Consider the following 14108-nt stretch of genomic DNA (forward strand, 5'->3'; position numbering starts at 1 on the left):
GATGGAGTTCCTGCGGGCCCAGAAAGTGGGTGGGAGTGGGCGGTGGCTGTACCTCCATTCACCAAGTGGGTGTGGGGCATAAGAGTAACAAGAGGAATGTTGCACCTTTTCAGTTGTGCAGGTTCGGAGAGTTCTTGGGGTTACTGGAAAGCAGAACCTCTTCTTAAGCCCCTGGAATCTGGTAGAGCACTATCTCTTTAGGTTGTCTCTAGCTGCTGGTTACGTGTTGATTTGTTTTGTCTTGGTTTTATGGTTTCATATTTTGAAAAGGTGAAGCTGGTATATTTTATTTTATTATTGATTCAGGTATGTTGGCTCGCTCTGCTGTTTTCTTTGTGATGGTGGTATCACTGTGTGGAATGTGGATATGTGTTTCTATTTGTCATAAAGAGGGTGTAGAGTTTGAAGCAGAAGGTTTTATGGTAATTGGCTGAATATGGTTTCTTCTATTGAATGAGTGAAGTTATTGCCAGAGAAGATGGGAGCAGAAGAAGGAAAGCTTGGTGTTGCTAGCATCAGTTTCTAGGGCTTTGAGCAGGCTGTTAATGATAACGTAGTTATTTACAAGACCGCGGCTGAATCTCAGGAAAGATTCCTGTTGTTAGGGAGTCACCACTTTCTGCCAGGCTCAGGCACATTCAAAGACCCTGCTTCCGAGGCCCCTCAGCACCAAAAAGCTGATCCAAGGCAAATTCCCGGGACCTCACTAAGCTGCGGCTTCCTCTCTCTCCCCACCCTGTCTGCCTGTGGTGCTGGCACAATCCCCCCAGACAACTAATGGCTCAGGATTTTGTGATACCGCCCACCTGCGGTGCCAATAGAGCATGCAATTTCAGCTGTTCTGGAGTCGGGGGAGTACCTGCTAGTAAACTGTGGTCCCGGTATCAGTGACAAAGATAAACACAATGTTTCCCAGGCTGACCCAAGCCCACTCAGTGACCCGCTGAGAGAGGAGCGAGCTCACCCTCCTGGGGCACCAGCGAGCTCTCCACTTGAGTTTCAGTGGTGCTGCATGAGCCTGTTAGCACTTTGGTGACTCAAGTTACTGATAAAATCAGGTGCTGGAGGCAAATCCTTGGGCTGTTTGCTGGGATGTTGGTGTGGTCGCTGGTATGCTGATATAGGGTGTCTTCTTTCTTGGCTCACGGTGCTCTCAGGTGGCCACCATCGCCTGCCAGTCAGTGACTGCCCCAGGGAAGTCTCCAATGGCCTCTCTTGGCTGCCTGTCCATCCTCTGCCAGGTAGATCTTTCTTAAATAATCTTCCTGTGCCTTTCCTCTAATTCTGCTCTGCTGTGTTTGGTGCACTCTGATTCAGTGAGCTGTTCAGAGCACCAAACTCCCTAATTCAAACTGCTGTACCTAATTTTTCAAGCACTTAGCTGCTAGAGGGAAATAGCGTGGTGCTTACTGATGAGACTCCATTTTGAATTTCCACTATTCCACTAGTCTTAAGCCATCCAAGATGCAGAAGGGGAGGGACTTCACTACCACCAAGAAAGAAGATCTAGGAGTGGAGTGTGTCCTTTGGACCCAGGATCCCTGTTCTGAGAACCTCCTAGACTTGACAAACAGTGAGAGAGAGCTGTCATCACAGAGATAATGAGAGACAGAGAGAAGCTATGGCAAAGAGACAACAGCAGCAGAGGCAGCAGAACCAGGAGGGCCAGTAGGAGATAGCATGGGGGGGCGTCCCAGCCTGCAGAGTGAGAAAGCTGAGTACCTTCAGGCAGCAGCAGGGCTGGATTACTCAATAAGCAAGGTACACATGGGTCCAATTGTGCCTTCCCTCTAATCTACAGTGCACAATTTCACCTGTCCCACACTATAGCAAAGATATGATAAAACTCATGTGAAATTACTCACTATAGCTTAGCAAGTAAACACAAACCCATTTGTACCTTGTTCAGTGCAAGCCCATGTATACTGTACTTACAGGTTAATCTGCCCTTGGGCAGGAGGCTTGCTAGAGGAGTGGGGTTCCTCTGGACACTTGTTGGTGGAGTTAGACTTGCCGACTCATGGAACTGAAGACCCGAGTGCCTTTGGGCCAAGGTTTACTGGTGTAGCGGGGTGCCTCTCATCACTTATCACTGGAGTTAAAGAGCTTTGTAACACTTGCCCAAAGCAAGGTGGAGGCTGGGCCAGCCCAAGGAGCCAAGGGCTAAGAAGCCAAGGGTCAGGGAGATGCCTGCCTGTGGTACAGGTGAGAAGCTGTCCTGACTGAAGAACTGTATCCTGAATAGTCCCTAATCTTTAATTGTAACCTGTTGTTTCCGTAACCCCACAATCATGAGTATGGTTTGTGAGTTTTATATGGCCATTTACAATGGACTGAACCCAGCAGAATAGAGAGTGTCATGAAAGGAACACCTGTGTCAGATTGGTAAAAAGGTTGGAGGGAGGAGGTGTATCTGACTTGTGCTTTATTGGAATACGCCTTGGGCTGTTGCTGATGGTGCAAAGTTATAGTACGTCAGATGGTTCCATTATGCCATTGTTACAGTGGTCATTGCTATACTCACCCTTCCCACCCCCACAGAAGATGCTCACTGGAGAGAAGAACCAAACAGCTGCCTCTTCCTAATAAGTAGCAATGATACTGCCTCCGGAATGTCCATGTCCTTAGTTCATGGTCATTGGGCCAGACTTAGAATTTAGACTTCAGGAATGTGGGCTGACTTCTTGGGAGCTTCAGTCAGCTGTGAAGTTCTGGAGCTCCAGTCACTGCCTGTTCTGGGTTGGCTGAGATGTTGCTTTTATGTCTGAACCTGCACAGACAGAGGTGATGGTGTTGGCTGTCACACTAATGGAGATACACCCAGGTTGATCTATTTCACCAAGACAGAGGCTATAATCACTTTCAGGCTGTCTTCTTAATCCCTACAATAGGGTGAAAGCATCCCCACTGCAGTGTCTCCGAGCCTGAGCCTCCACCAGTTGTCTTGAGTTAGCTTTGCACACTAATCAAGCGCTTATTCTTGGCCTGGAACTAGCTTAGGAAGTTTGCAGGTGTTATCTAGCCTAGCCCTACTTATACCCTGAACTCAGACTCCTAGACTCCCAAACCGAGAGACAATAAATCCCTGTTCTTTCAAATCACCTACTTGTGGCATTTTTGTTACGGCATTGCTTGGAACTAAGGAAACTTCTCTCCCCCCCCCTTCTCCCCTACCCCCCCCCCCGCCTCTTTCATAACTTCTGGACCCTATAGGATCCCTGTGAATAAGAATTGACTCAACAGCACCCAACATGAAGAACATTAGCTTATTGATCATTTGATAGAGAGAGCTCTGAACTTGCTCAGAGCTCTGAAAATGCTGGCGTCAAAACTTTTTCCCCAGACCTTCTGATCAATGAAACTGACATGAGGCACAGGAGTCTGAATTGTGAGGGTACCTGCAACGGTTCTGATTTAGATGGTCTCTGAACTGTAGTTTGGTAAATGGTTGTTCCATAGGGTTTTGCCTAACCTGTAGGCAGCTCAAGCTTCCTGGTTCTCAAACTGCTCTCCTCCTTTCAGGTACTAAGTGATGGCTCCCCATTTGCATCTACTCCACTCTGCTCTCTGTACATCAGCCCAGAGAATATACTTGAAATGTAAATCTGGGGCCACAAATTTGTGACTCCATCACTCTCAGAATAAAACCTGAATCCATAACACTGCCTTGGCCCCTCTGAGAGCCAACCCTTTCTCAGTCCTGGGTTCAGGGTCCAGCTCTGCTAGTGCTCTGGAACAAGCATTTTAATTTCTCTGGGCTTCATATATAATGCAGGATAATTACATCTCTCTCAGAAGAAGGGCAAAGATGAAATGAAACAGACAATGCGTATAGAATGTCCTGATACATCCTTGGCCCCCAGGTCAGTAAGTGATGGTTTTTAAAATATGTGCCCCTTCAGAATTGCCAGGTACTGTGTGGAGTCCCTGGATAGTGCAGATAGATGGTTGATGTGCTCAGCTGGCAGCTGAGAGGCTGAAAGTGAGAGTCTACCCAGAGATGCCTCAGAAGAGAGGCTTGCTGATCTATCTTCACACAATCAGCCATTGAAAACCCTTTGGAGCACAGTTCAGTTCTAACACACATGAGGTCACCCTGAGCCAGAATCAACTCAGTGGCAACTGGGTTTTTGGTTGGTTGGTTGGTTTTTTATTTTTGGAGTGGCACTGGACCCGTCAGAGAGTTCTTAAATTTGTGAGGGCCCTGTCAGGATGTCTGAGATTTGTACAGAAGTTCGCATCCTTTATGGCATAATTCTGGGCACCAGTCCCCAAACTACTTTCTTGCCTGAGATCTATGGGAACCACCATCTTGTAAAACAAAGGGGGAAGTGTGGACAGTCCTCGTTCTAGGCCTGAGGATCTCAGTGCACAGATATTGCACCTGCCCTATTCCCCCACGACCTGGCCAGCTGCTCTGTTAAACTAATGTGCAATGCACTTGTCTGTTTTTCCCAAACAGACAGTGGGGCGGGTTTTATGGGTTCTTATCTAATGAGGTGGGGGGGGGGCAGAGAACAGGGTTCTGGCGGCCTGACACAGACCCACATATGCTGCTCTATTAGGAGGGAATGGCAATGTGTCATATTACGCCATGGCTCATCTCAGCAACACTGCCCTGTGTCAATGGGCATGGCTGCCAACTGCACCATCTGCTCCTAGGACAGTGATTTAGGTAAGGCTAGAGGTGGGCAGTCCAAGGTTGAAAGTGTCCTGACAACCTTAGTGCCTTGTCTGTAACATAAGGGGTTGGTCTTGAAGGATTTTAGGGATGTTTTTTCCCGTTTGGACAGTTTGTGTTTTTAGAAATCCCGAGACGAGGACTTTGGTTCTTCCTTTTGTATTCTCATTCTTTCTTTCTCTCCCTTTTCTGTCCCTCTTTCTCTCTCCCCTTGTTGTGGATTACATTGTGTCCTCTCAAAATATGTTGATATCCTTACTCCCCTACTTACTCCTGTGTATGTGACCCTGTTTGGAGATAGAGCTTTTTGTTATATTAACAAAATAGAGGTTGGTCCTAACCTTAATCCCTTCTGAGCAGTGTTTTATTTGGGGCGGGGGTGGGGGGACCATGGAGATTCACATACACAGACGGTGGGATGAGGGGCTTTGTGAAGATCAGCCTACATCTAAGATAAGGAATGCCAAGAAACACCCAGAGATACAGAAGCTGAAATAGACAAGGATTTCTCCAAGAGGCAGTCAAGAGAAAGACTCAATAGCCTAGCTGTACTAATGCCCTGAACTCTGACTCCTAGACTCCCAAACTGAGAGCCAATAAATCCCTGTTCTTTCAAACCACCTACTTGTGGTATTTTTGTTATGGCATTGCTTGGAACTAAGGAAACTTCTCTCTCTCCCCCTTTTCCCCACCCTTCTTTCTTTCTCTTCCCCCTTCTCTCCCCCCTCCCTCAGTCCTCCTTTTCTCTTGGCCTCTCTCCCTTTTCTCCAAGGAAAAGGTATTAAAAAGACTGGAAGAGGCCCTTTGGAATTACAGTGAGATTGTGAAGAGTAATTACAAGGATTTAATTTGCTAATCAATTGCTCTTAGAATCTCAGAGCTAGAAGGTACCATCCATCTCAGTGGTTCCCAAAACTGGTTGCATATCAGAATCACTTGAGAAACTTTAAAAAGATACCAATTCCCAGGCTATAAACTGGACTTACTAAATGAAGTCTCTGGGGTCAGCGCCAAGGAATCTTTGCATTCAGCCTGACTTTGTGCTTCTTCAGAGCTGTGCGGCCTTGAAATAGAGGCTTTGAAGTTTTAGACCTTAGCTGGATTGCATTCACTGTGTGGTTCCCCCAAATACACATCCAGCCACATAAACTATTCAGGTCTTTAAACTCTGCAACAATAAGTACTTGAGCATATGTTGCATGCATAATGAGCGTTGTTCCAGCTGGCTGATCAGCAGTTAATCCTAACTCTGTTCTGGCCTTAGTGTCTTCACCCCATCCAAGCAACAGCACTGCACTGTGCAGGTTGTTGTGTTGTTATGTGCCATTGAGTCAGACCAACTCATAGTCACCCCTTCTTGGGTTTCCAAGGTGGTATCACTACGGAAGTAGATTACCCAACCTTCCTTCCAAGGAGTGGCTGGTGGGTTTGAACCTCCAGCCTTCTGGTTAGCAGTCAAGTGCCTTAGGCACTATGCTACAGAAGAAAGAGCTTAAATTTGGGCATTGGACTTGGATTCAGACCAGGGCTTTGAATAGGTTCATTCAAATCAGAATCTGGTAATCCAAATTCAGAGTGTTGGCAGGGCCATGTTCTCTCTGAGGTCTCTAGGGAAAGATCCTGTCTTGTCTTTTCCAGCTTCTGTTGTTGTTGTTGTTATGTGCCATAGAGTCGGCCCCGACTCATAGCGACCCCTCCTTGGGTTTCCGAGGCAGTATCACTACGGAAGTAGGATTGCCCAAACTTAGCCCAGTATTTCTTGGCATATAGATGCATCTTGTGTAAATGACCACTATCATGGATTAAATTGTGTCCCCCTCAGATATGTGTCAACTTGGCTGGGCCATGATTTTCAGTGGTTTGGTATTTATGGAATGATGTAATCATCCTCCATTTGTGATGTGTTATAAATCCTGAACTCTATGTGTCAATGAGGCAAGATTAGGTTATGTTTGTTATGTCAGTGAGACATTATCAGTGTGGAATGCAACACCCTTATTCAGGCCACATCCCTGATCCAACATAAGGGGAGTTTCCTTGCAATGTGGCCTGCATAAGTTTTTGTCTAAGAGAGAAAAGGAGAGAGAAATGAGCAGAGAACAAAGGACCTACTACCACCAAGAAAACAGAGCTGTGAGCAGAGTAAGTCCTTTGGATCAGGGGTCCTTGTGCTGAAAACATCTAGACCCTGGGGAAGATTGAAGCCAAGACACGTGGGGGACTCCAGGAATGCTGGGCCCACAGGTAGTGAAAGGAGGTAATGATCTTCCTGCTAAACTGGGAGTAGACAGAGAGAGAAAGCCTTTCCCTAGCTTCTTCCCTGAATTCAGACATCTAGCCTCTGAAGCAGAGAGAGAATGAATTTGTTTGTTATTTCTGTTATAGTAGCACTAGATAACTAAGACAGCCATCTTTCTTCTCTTTCTGTATGTCTCTCTTCCTTTTTTATGAGAACACCAGTCATATAGGATTATGACCCATTCTATTCCGTGTTAACTGAGAACATCCCTGTTAACATGATCACATGTTAACTGCGAACATCTTCAAAGAACTATGTGTAAACAAAATCACATTCACAGGTAACAGGGCTTAGGACTTGAACATAAATTTTGGAGGACACAGTTGAATTCATAACAGCCTCTTATCTGAAGTTGTTTTCACTGGTCATAATTACTTATATAGTCCTTGGATCATGCAAATGGTTTGAACTCCTAAAGGTTGGTGGTTCAGAACCACTCAGCAGCATCATAGAACAAAGGCCTGGTGATCTGCTTCTAAATGTGAAAAGGTTGAGAACCCAACGGACTATAGCACTACTCTGCACACATTGGATCACCATGAGTCAGACTATACTTGACAGCAGTGGATTTGGTTCTTAAGGTTTGATTACTTGTTGTTGTTATTGTTATTTGCTATTGAGTCTGACCCGACTCATAGCGACCCCTCCTTGGATTTCTGAAGCGGTATCTCTACAGAAGTAGATTGGCCAGCTTCCTTCTGAGGAGTGGCTGGTGGGTTTGAACCGCCAGCCTTCTGGTTAGCAGTCAAGTGCCTTAGGCACTACGATACCAGAGCTCCTTGATTACTTGTATAACCCATTAATGTCACGTCAGTTCTGACTCATAGAGACCCTGTAGAACAGAGCAAAACTGCCCCACAGGGTTTCCAAGGCTGTAATTTTTCTGGAAGCAGACTGCCTCATCTTTCTTTAATGGAGTGGACAGTGGGTTCAAACTACTTGCCTTTTGATTAGCAGCAAGCACTTTAACCATTGTTAAAGCTCCTTAATTACTTGTGTAATCACAGGGAGGAAGCTATTTTTATTGCAGAAAAGGAAACAGCAGTCTCATAAGACATTTGTCCTGTCTTTATATATTGTTTTGGTTTTGTTTTCAACAATATTGCACACTGCTCCAGAAGTCACCATTGGGAATTTGTGGTTCCGAGCACAATTCCTGCTGAGACTGAGTCTGACCTTGGCCCAATGCCACCCTCTTATGGAGTGTATAACATACAGAGGAGCTTTCCCAGTGCCGTCTGAGCAGATCCATAAATCAGCTAGGAGGCTTTGCCCTCCTTGCAATGTGAAGGGGACTTTCAGCCACATTTTCTCCTTGCTGCCAAAGGTAAACAGGGTATAAATTTTGCTGAAGGAGAATGTTCTCCAGCCACCTGAGAACAACCCAGCACTTTGGAGGACAGTGTGCCCCACACCTTCCACTCAGAATACCCAGCACCCAGCTCTGGGACAGGCACACATTGTTCAGTTATCCATGGGCAAATGAATGAATTTGAGCAATGTTTTCCCCCAATGGCTTTCTGTCAAAGAAGCTTGTGAGAGTGATACACTAGAATCAGACAGCTCGTATTATAGTGACAAGTTTCCTGGCCACCTGCAGCAGACACACTGTCCTTAAATTTACTTTCCTTAGTAAATAATTTTCTTTTTTCCAAAAAAAAAAAAAAACAACAGTTGTCCAAACTGGAGTCTGAAAGCAGGTGGCTAATTGTTCTGCTTTAGAGGGAACTGAAGGCAGAAACCAAGGTTCAGAGAAGACATTGTGGGGGCTGGGCACCCTGAGGCAGACAGCCATGCCAAATGAGGCTTCATTTATTTAACACCAGAAAGAGAAGAAAAGAGTCTTCAATCATAGCTTGTCATCACCTTGTCTTCCAGTCACAGGTAGCATTCCTCTGTGAAAATGGAACATTCTTAGCAAATTATGCTGCTCTGAGTAGTTACTGTCTTCTAAAGTAAGGGTTTCTCCATTTTGGCACTATTATTGTAGACCAGACAATTCTTTATTCTGGGACTCTGTACTGTACACTGCAGGATGTTTAGCATCTCACTAGATGACAGTAGCATGCGTGCACACACGCACATGCGCGCACACACACACACACACAAGCTGTGCCAGCCAAAAATATTTCCAGATATTTCCTGGGGACCAATATTGCCCTCAGTTGAGAACCATGGTTTGAAAGGGATGGATATCTCTCTAGATCCTGTGAAATGAAACATAGTCGCCCTTTTAATATGTTTGTGAGGAGCCCTAGTGGCATAATGGTTAAGCACTAGGCTGCTAACCAAAAGTTTGGCAGTTCAAACCCACCCAGCACTTCCATGGGAGAAAGACCTAGTAATCTGCTTCAATAAAGATCGCAATTAAGAAAACCATATGAGGCAATTCTGCTCTGTCACATGGGGTCATTATGACAGCACCCAACAACAATGTACTTGTGGTTCTACTTGAAGTTCTACGAGGTATAAGCTCTTTCTGCCAGAGTAGCACAGGTCACCTGCTAACCCTTAACTGTGGAGGGCACAAGGAGGAACCAGTGAGGCTGTCCCATCATGGTTGCTATTCCAGTTACCCACTGTTATGTAATAAACCATCCCAAACTTAGTGATATAAAGCAGCAACCATTTTTAACGTTCATGGATTCTATCACCTTTAGAAGAGGCATAGCAGGAATGGCGTTCCCCACTCCATGATGTCCACTAGAAGACTCAAGGGCCTGGGGTGACTTACATATGGGACCTGTGATTGTCCAAAGTCATCGTTACTCACATGTTTGTCAGTTGATGCTGACTGTCATCTAGAACTAAGTTGGGGTTGTGACCCAAACATCTGTGACCCAACTCATGTCCTCTTCATATGGCCTGAGCCATATAGAGCATGGTGGCCTCAGAGCATTCACATTCTTGCATGATATCTTAGAGATCTAAAGGTGAGTATCCCAAAGGAATCAGGCCTTTTATGACCAAGCCTTGGACATCACATAGTTTCACTTCTGTCACAGCCACAGCCCTCCTACATAGGGAGGGAGTGTCAAGATCCCATTATTAGAAGAGCAGGACATGTTATTGTGGCCAATTTTAGAAAATATAATCTTTGTCAATCCCTCCTTTCCTCATTGCCATCCCATGGGCCTTGGCTCCTAGCTCTCTGCTCTCCTTCAATTAATCAGAGAGGATCCCCTATAATCAGAGCTAATTATCACAGTTACCTCCTAACTCTGAAGGCCCCTTTATCCACTGGCCAATGAGGCTAAGTCACTACTGTTGCATGAGGGCCTACTGTGAGCCCAGCCTTCCATCAGGCACTGTGGGGAAGATGGAGGAGAGGCAATTTTACATTGTTGAAAGAGAATGGACTTCAGTGGGAAAAAAAAAAAAAAAATAAGCAAGCAAAAAATACATGAAATTAAGTCCTAGCTCTACAGCTCACAAGCTATGAGTCCTTGGGTGAATCATTTTACCTTAAAAGTAATATTGCTTCCCAGGGAGTATACCCAAGACCAAGTACAGGGTTGGCAGACAATGGTCCTGTAAGTGTATGTATATAATCTGAGAGAATTCCCAGATGTATAGTAGAGCTGACAAGGGACAAGGTTGTAGTCACTTCTTGGACACAGCCAGCTACCCAGAGGGACTGAGTAGTTGAACCTGTGGGCTCAAGACATCAAGCTCAATTGGCATAACGTACTACACAAAACATTGTACCACCTCCTACTTTGGTGAGTAACGACTGGGATCTTAAAAGCTTGCAAGCAGCCATCTAGATGTAACGATGGGTCTCTTCCTCGTACAGAACAAAGAGGAATGAAGAAAACCAAAGATTCTTGGGAAGAGTTAGTCCTAGCAACTGGTACACCATGCAGTCTACAGCCTATATGACTATGAGACCAGAAGAACTAGAGGGTGTCTGGCTACCACTGTCAACCACTCGGAGGGGGGATCTATATAGGAGATCCTGGATAGAGAGGGAGAACAATGTGGGACAAAATAAAAGTCATTTAGAAAAAAAAAAGGGGGGGGGCAGGTTTGCTGGTCTGATAGAGCCTGGTGGAACCACTGAGACTATGGGCCCTATCTGCCTTTCAGGTGTGGAATTGAACCCACACCTGTGGCTTCCAGCCAAGCAAAAGACAGGCATAGGAGCTGAACATTTTCCTGAAGTAGATACACTCCTTGGAGAGAACAATCATGGGAGAAAGAAGGGCTCTTCATGCACAGGGAGACAGCTCAGGAGGAAGAGGTGCATGGAGGGATAGGCAAGGGAAGAGGTGACTATCAGGAGGAAGTGGGAGGGGAGCTCTTGTATTGTGGTAAATTGTGGTCAGTGTCATGAGACAAAGTGTATGTGAACTGCAATATGGAAAGTGAATTTGCTCTGTAAATTTTCACCCAAATCACACTAATTTTTAAAAAAGTAATATTGCTTCCCTCACAGAGGTAAGAGTGAATGAGATGGGATTTACAAAGTACCTATTCCATAGTGAAAACTCTCTGTATAAGCCCTCTTCCTTTCTCTGATTTTATACCAAGAAGTGTGCCACTGAGGATCATGAAGCTAATCTGCCATGCATCAACCTATAGAACCCTAATTTTATTATTCATTCTCTTGGAAAGAGCCTTTCACACCATCTGTCTGCTGTGGTCAGAGGTATATGTATATAAAATGGCTGGTTGAAGTTGACATCATCCGTAGCCAGGACTGTGATGGAGCTAGGGGTTTCATGTCTCAAGAGTCAGCACATAGCTGGGATTGAGACTCTGTGTGTGATGATGGCCAAGGATCATCAAAGGCAGTTGAACCAAAGACAGACATCTAGAGCTCTGGGTTTGGACCATCCCTAATACATTTTCCTATACATGTTCCCCCAGCCACTCCTCGGAAGGAAGGTTGGGCAATCCTACTTCCGTAGTGATACTGCCTCGGAAACCCAAGGAGGGGTCGCTATGAGTCGGGGCCGACTCGACGGCACGTAACAACATACATGTTCCACCCTTATTCAGATCATAGAATGCAGAACTGTTCTTATTGAAGACCCCGTGAAAGTTGAGAAGCCAGTCTCTAAGCCAAAATGATACTCAATTTACCTGCCAAGGTCAAAGAGAGGCTTTTGGGCTCTACCAGTCAGGTATTCACATCCAAAGTTGGGTAGTAATGCCAAGCTCTTCCTGTTCTTGTTGGCTTCAATGAACACAATTCCCCTCCAGCTCACTGAAGACAATGAGCCTGTGTTTTTGTTTTTGTTTGGTTTATACTCTCTGAATATCCTCAGTGACTTGGAAAACCTTTTGATTCTCAATTCTAGAGGACCTAAGAATAAGCTAATTCCATTTCACTTTGAGAAAGCTCATTTCAAGGAAAAACCATAGTATCAGTTACTGTAAGGTTAGCTAAACAAAGAATTGTGGTGCTGATGTACATGAAATAAGATTTTGTATAAATCTTTACTTTTAAAAGACGATCCCAAAAAGTTAACTGCTATCTTCCGAAATCTGCCATTGTGTAATGCACATACTAGGTCCTGGTCCTTAATAAATACTTCTGATCTCAGTGCCTATACATTTGATTGTACCCAATATGGCCTATACTAGAGATTTCTGAGATTTCACTTGGGCCTGGAAGTTCTAGACAAGATATAAGAGTTAGAATATAAGTATGAATCCTTATTTACTCTTATCCAAGTTCTGGTTTCATTGAGCAAATTCGTATGATTATTCTGTTAACAGAAAGAGTTTCTAGACTGTAGCCTGAGCTGACTATTTACCTGTGGTAGTTTTGATCCTGTGTTGTAAGTAGTCTGTTGATGCTGATACATGTGTGTCCCAATGTTTGTTCCTGTCTGAGGACTGGTTGTTTGGTCATTTTATGGTTTTTACTGAGTAGCTGCTATGCACTTGAATCTGTATTAGTCTCCAGGCATGGGTGGCCATCCAAAAGAAGTTAGTCACAGACTGACTTCTTGTTTCTATTGGTTCTCTGCTTTGTTTTCAATTGGCAGATTCTTTTTCTAGCCTCCTCTCTTCCCATACCTGTGCATCAATCTGCTATATTATTGGTAATGTTGCGTAACAAACTACCTCAAAGCACAGTGCACATAACAGTAAGTATTTATTCACCACTCGTTTGTCTGTCATCATCTCCGGTTTTGGCTGATTTAGACTGGGCTCAGCTGGGATTAGGATTGGGGACAATGGTGGTTGGGTGGTGGAATTTCACTTTCCGTTCAGGAAACCCAGGTTGGATTCCCAGCTAATCCACCTCATGCACAGCCACCAGCCACCTGTCAGTGGAGGTTTGTGTGTTGCTGTGATGCTGAACAAGTTTCCATGGAGCTTCCAGACTAAAACAGACTAGAAAGAAATGGCTGGCTGTCTACTTCTGAAAATCAGCTCTGAAAACCGGATGGATCACATTGTCTGATCCCTAACTGGCCATGAGGAGCTTCCCCCCCCCACCCCCCTCTTTGTGCATGGAGTCACCATGAATCAAGGGCTAACTTGATGTTAGCCAACAACAAGAACAATAACTGGGATTGGGTTCAATTCTGCTTTACATATATATCATTCTTGTTGGAACTGGAGATATTCAGGGCATGTTCTCATCGCAAAAGGCAAGAGCATGAGAGGCAAGCATAAATGCACATTTCAAGTCTCTGCTCACATCCACAAGTTTGCCAGTAGCCTAAACAAGTCATATCTTAACCCAAATTGAGTAAAAGAGAGGTGACTTCTCCCGGGAGGTGGAAAGAGAATGAGTCATATTTTCTTGAACAGTAATCTAATCTGCATACCCAATACTGTTTCTACAAGTGTCATGTGCTTTCTGGCCTCTGAGCCTTTGCTATGCTCTTCCCTCTCCCCTAAATACCCCTCCTTCATGATTCAACTACACCAATACCAACTAATTTCTACTCATCTTTTGAGATTCCAATCACAAGCCACCACTTCTGAGACACCTTTCCTGATAAGACCCTTAGATTTCTTGCCTCTCCTCCAGGAGCTCTGGTAGCATAGTGCATGCCTAAGGTGCTTCACTGCTAACCAGAAGGCTGGCAGTTCAAACCCACCAGCCACTCCTCAGAAGGAAGGTTGGGCAATCTACTTCCGTAGTGATACTGCCTTGGAAAC

The 14108-nt window shown here is 45.0% G+C and overlaps 1 protein-coding gene across 1 annotated transcript in view; it reads left to right on the forward strand.

Moving 5' to 3' along the window:
* CLSTN2 (calsyntenin 2) overlaps positions 1-14108 on the forward strand; it is a 746211-nt gene that overhangs the window by 393221 nt on the left and 338882 nt on the right. The gene's annotated exons all lie outside the window — the stretch shown is intronic.

This window comes from Orycteropus afer, unplaced genomic scaffold (assembly GCF_000298275.1).
Source record: "Orycteropus afer afer isolate SDZICR_OR568_19922 unplaced genomic scaffold, OryAfe1.0 scaffold00188, whole genome shotgun sequence".
Classification (NCBI taxonomy): Eukaryota; Metazoa; Chordata; class Mammalia; order Tubulidentata; family Orycteropodidae; genus Orycteropus; species Orycteropus afer.